Below are 6,000 nucleotides of genomic sequence, written 5' to 3' on the forward strand. Positions count from 1 at the left end.
TAAGAAATAACAAAGATCAGAGCAGAAATAAATAAAATAGATACTAAAAAATAGTCAAGATCAATGAAATTAAAAGCTGTTTCTTGGAAAAGATAAACAAAATTGACAAACCTTTAGCTAGGCTAGGGAAAAAAGAGAAGACTTAAATAAAATCAGAAATGAAAGAGAAGGTATTACAGTTGATATCACAGAAGCGCAAAGCTTAATAAGAGACCACTATGAATTATTATATACCCATATTATATTGGACAACCTAGAAGAAGTGGAAACATTCTTAGAAACATATGAACTGCCAAGTGAATCAAAGTCAGAGAAGCACATTACAAGAAAAGAAAATTTCAGGCTAATTAATCCACGATGCCTATGGATGCAAAAATTCACAACAAAATATTAGCACACTGAATTCAGCAGCACATTAAAAGGCTTGTATACCATCATCAAGTGGAATGCAAGGATACTTTGACATAAACAAATTAATTAAATCATATGAATAGAATGTAGGATAAAAATCATATGATCTTCCCAATAGATGCAGAAAAACATCTGATGAAATTCAACATTCTTTCATGGTGAAAACACTCAACAAATTAGGTGTAAAAGAAATGTACCTCAAGATAGTGATGACCACATATAAAAAGCCCACAGGAAACATACTCAGTTATCAAAAGCAGAAAGCCTTTTCTTCTAAGATCAGGAACAAGACAAAGATGCTCATTTTTGCCACTTTTATTCAGCATAGTACTGGAAGACCTAGCAAGAGCAAGCAGGCAAGAAGAAAACTAAAAGCCAACCACAACAGGAAGCATGAAGTAAAAGTCTCTCCTTGCAGATGATATAATCTTATTTATGGAAAACCCTGAAGATTCCACCAAAAAACAAACAAACTAACAAACAAAAAAACCTGTTAGAACTAATCAATGAATTTAGTAAAGTTGCTATATATAATCAACATAGAAAACTCAGCTGCATTTCTATACACTATAACAAAATATCTGAAAAAGAAACTAAGAAAACAATTCCATTTACAATACCAAGGAATATGTTTAACCAAGGAGGTAAAAGGCCTGCACTGAAATTGTAAGACTTTGATAATACAAATTGGAGAAGACACAAATAAAGGGAAAGATAATCCATGTTCACAAATTGGGAATTAATATTGTTAAAATGTCCATTCTACCCAAAGCAATCTACATATTTAACGCAATCCCTATAAAAAAAATTCAATGGTATCTTTTACAGGAATAGAAAAAGCAAACCTGGGGCACCTGGGTGGCTCAGTGGGTTAAGCCTCTGCCTTCGGCTTGGGTCATGATCTCAGGGTCCTGGGATCGAGCCCCGCATCGGGCTCTCTGCTCAGCAGGGAGCCTGCTTCTCCCTCTCTCTCTCTCTCTGTCTGCCTGTGCCTACCTGTGATCTCTCTCTGTCAAATAAATAAATAAAATCTTAAAAAAAAAAAAGAAAAAGAAAAAGCAAACCTAACTTCATAAGGACCCACAAAATACCCTGAATGACCAGAAAAATCTTGAGAAAGAACAGAGCTGGAGATATCACCCTTCCTGATTTCAACACATTACAAAGCTAGGGTAATCAAAGCAATATGGTAGGGGAAATTAAAAATAGGCACATCAACCAATGGAACAGAATAGAGAGCACAGAAATAAAGCCATAGCTATACTGTCAACAAATCTTTGAAGAGGGTACCAAGAATACACAATGGGGAGAAGATAATCAGTAAGTGGTGTTGGAAAACTAAATGTCTTCCTGTAGAAGAGCAAAGCTGGGCCCCTATCTTATACCGCTCAAAAAATTGACTCAAAATTCAGTGAGGACTTAAATATAAGACCTGAAACCATAAAACTCTTAGAGGAAAACAGAAAAAAATCTCCTTGGCGTTGGCTTTGGCAGTGATTTTTTTTGGATATGACACTGAAAACACAAGAAAGGGAGCAAAAATAAAGAAGAGAGACTATGTGAAACTAAAATCTTTTTCAGAGCAAGGGAAACCCTTAACAGAATGAAAAAGCAAACTATGGAATGGGAGAAAACATTTGCAAATCATAGATCCAATATATCTAAAAGATATCAGGAACTCCTATAACTCAATTGCAAAAAGGGCAGAAAACCAGTTAAAAAATGGACGAAGGACCTCAACAGATATTTTTCCAAAGAAGACATACAAATACAACAGAGGCATGAAAAGGTGCTCAAAATCATTAATCCTTAGGAAAATGCAAATCAAAACCATAATGAGGTAGCACCTCACACCTGTTATTCAGAAGACAAAAGTTTTCAAAAAGATAAACTATAACAAGTGTTGGCAAGGATGTGGGGTAAAAGGAACGCTTGTGCACTGCTGGGGGGAATATAACCTGGGGCAGCCACTGGGGGAAACAGAATGGAGGTTTCTCAAAAGACTAAAAATAGAACTGCCCTATGACCCAGCAATTTCACTTCTGAATACATATATGAAGGACGTGAAATTAGTATCTCAAGAGATATCTGCGTTCTCCTGTTCGTTACAGCATTATTCACAATAACCAAGATATGGAAACAACCCAAAGGTCCATCAACAATGAACGGATAAAGAAAATGTCACATACACACACACACACACACACACAGAGGAATATTTTTCAGCCATAAAATAGGAACTTCTGCCATTTGTGACACAATACAGATGAAATTTGAGGGCATTAAGGTAAGTGAAATAAAGCAGACACAGAAAGACAAATACTGTATGATCTCATCTATATGTGGAATCTTAAAAAAAAAAATTGAACTCTTAGAACCATAGTAGAATGGGGGTTGCTTGGGGTTTAAGGGTGGAAATAGGGAGAGGTTGGTCAAAGGGCACAAACCTTTAGTTATAAGATAAATGAGTTCTGGGTATATAATGTACAGTATGGTAACTACAATTAACACAATTGTATACTTGAAAGCTGCTGAGAGTAGATATTAAGGGTTCTCACCACACACACACAATGGTAACTACGTAAGATGATGGATGCATTCATTAACTAAATTATGGTCATCATTTCCACAGTGTATACATAGTCAACCATGATGTTGTATACTTTAAATATATACAATTTTATTTGTGAATAAAGCTGGGAAAAAAATGCTGTCTTGAGTCCAAAGGTAATGGGAGGCAAAATGGCCTCCTTCCACCCTACCTGCAACTTGTGAGTTGGCCGCCTGGGGTGGGCTGGCATTCTGTTAGACTGTTCAAGGTGAAAAGTAAATTGTGAAGCATCACCAAGAACTATGTCATTGTCCTGCCTTCAGGGAATCTTGAGGAGTCAGGGTTCAGAAGGGTAGGGAGAGACACAACCTTAGAAATGACAGTCCAGCCCAAACTCCCAGTTTCATTTTTATAGATGGATTAGTGTGGAGAAACCCTTATTGATAGAGAAGGTTTTGCTTGCTATTGCCCCATAAGAGAACCTCTGGAGATCCCTCCAGCACTCCCATTCTGCAGTTTTCAGAGTCAGAATATGTGTGCATCCCACGTGTATGTGTAGATATGGGGTGAAATCAACACCTTTTCTGCAGTCCCGTAGAATAATAGAGACATGGTGGAAACAGCTAAGAAGCTGTAAGAGTTAACAGAGAATGAAAGGGGTGGCCGTGGTGGTGGTATGTGTGTATATTTTTAGGAAGTGGAGAAATAATGTCTTTGTCCTGGCTTGGAATCCCTCATCTGGACAGGTCTCCACCTTCAGTGGCAGGTCTTTTTTTCATGCTTTATTTGGGGCCCAGGGGAGCCTGACAATTTCAAACACACAGCCTCTCCCAAGGGCTCTGCACAAAAGCCGAGAAAGCTTGTACCCAGCACCCGATGAAATAAGATGTCACTGGAAGAGCTACCTCGGTTATTTCCACGCTAGTCGTTAGTGATGAGTATTAAATGAGACAGAGCATGTGAAGAGTATCTCAGTGCATGAGGTAAATGACAGGCAGCTCTTAATATTGCAGGAGAGGCAGGGCTGGAATCTGAATCTCTGACTAGCACAGTTTCATTGTTGGCCTCTCCCACCCAGCACACGCCCACGGCTGCTACTCCTTTTCATCCTTCTGGGCTTCTCTGCATCTGTGAGCCATGCTGCCATCACGCCGCCCTGCCTGCCTCTGAATGAAGATGAGTAAGAACACAAGTCAGATCACAGGCTTGGGAGGCAGGGTTGGGGGAGCCTGAGTAAGGGTCCTGAGGCCCTGTGTGCTCAGGCACAGAAACTTTGCCTGTATTTTGCAATCCAGGAGCTGGAGGGATAATTGGCTCTAATTAGAAACTCAGCAAGTCTGGGGGTCTGAAATTCCCACCATGCTTCTTCCCCTTGAGAGGAAGCAACTTCTGACCCTCCAGGGTGCTGACCAGGAAGGCGGTAGTGGCAGAGAAAACAGGTGAGTGCTGCAGGAGACAGACCTGGGGTAATATCATGCAGCCAACCAGACTACCTGGCTGAATTTGGGCAAGTTACTTTAGCTTTTATAGACTTAGTTTTTTGCCCCTCTGCAAAACAGAGGTAACAAATATTTGCAGAGTGGTTACAGAAACAATGCCTAGAGCATTAAGTAGTGCCTAGAGCATTAAGGGCTGGAAAAGGGGTAGGTAAGGATATATTTCTTGCTGCCCCCCAACATGAGCTACCCTGGCTAAGAGGACTGGGGATGACTACTCCTTCATGACAAATTGGAATGCAGAGTGCAGAATGCAGGTTACAAGGCATCAGAGATAATGCTCAGAACCAAGCTTTGGGCTCATTATGACTGTCTGTGGCTACGCAGAAATGAAGGTTCCTTATGGGCTTCATGGACCCGGAAAAACTCAACAGAGCAGGCAGGATACGATTTGGGCCTTCAAGGTCACATAGGGCTTGGGGTGGGAGGATAGCATACAGGAGGGAAATAGTTGAGCAAATTCTCAGAGGAAGGAATGTGTTGCCTTTTCAGTGGTCAATGAAGAAACCAACCAAGTGGGAACAAGTTTGCCCACACAAATATGGGAGAGGATCCTGGTGCCTTGTCTCTCCTCCTTATCACACTTCATTGAAATGACTTATCAGAGTTTCCATTTTCTCAACCAAGCTGTAAGACCATATGAAGCAGAGACTTGTATCTCTAGGGCCTGACACATAATAGGTGGGATCTCTCTCTCTTCTCTCTCTCTCTCTCTCTCTCTCTCTCTCTCTATATATATATATATATATATATATATATATATATATACAGTTACTGAATGATTGAATGGATGAGTCAATGAATCGATGAGAGGGTGGGTGGACATATTGGAAATTATCAGGTTGTGGAAGGTCTGGGGTAGAAACTGGGGACCCACTGGAAGTTTTGAATGGGGATGTATCTCTCTGAAGGGGATTTTTAGGAAAGAGTAGCCTGAACACCATATGGAAGATGGAAGATGGGTTGAAGGGCAGAGGATTTGTAGAGAGGGCAGTGAGATGGAGGTCAGTGAGGATGTAGCTGGGGTCATGGAGGCATCAAATGATGAGACCATGGACTCATCTGTTATCAATGGAGATGAGATGGAAAAGAAGGCACAGTCAAAAAGTGAATAAAACAAGGAAGGGCTCCTCAAACATTTTGACATTTTGGCCTCTTCTGATGGTTTCTGCCATTCTTAAGACTACCTATTTTTTCCCCCTCTCCTGAATAACTGTAAAAGGTTCCAAACAGTTAAGAAGAGGAGAGAAAAAGCTGCAGCTTCCTACTGTCTTGCCCATCTGGCTTAGCTTTGGAAAGGAGAGTGGACCAGATAATGGCAAGCTATGGGCACTGGGTCTGGGCTGGTGACAGGGCTGGGCCAGAGAGCAGTGCCTCACATAGTGAGGCCTCATACAGTTGCCACAGCATTCTTTTCTTTGGAAAAGGGGGAAATTTCAGACTTTACTGGTACGTAGTGAGAGGCAGAAGAGAAGAGAAGGGGAACAGTTTCTTATTTTCTGCCCAGGTGGAAACCATGATGATTTAAGCTTTTTGAAATGG

This window comes from Lutra lutra, chromosome 6 (assembly GCF_902655055.1).
Source record: "Lutra lutra chromosome 6, mLutLut1.2, whole genome shotgun sequence".
Classification (NCBI taxonomy): domain Eukaryota; kingdom Metazoa; phylum Chordata; class Mammalia; order Carnivora; family Mustelidae; genus Lutra; species Lutra lutra.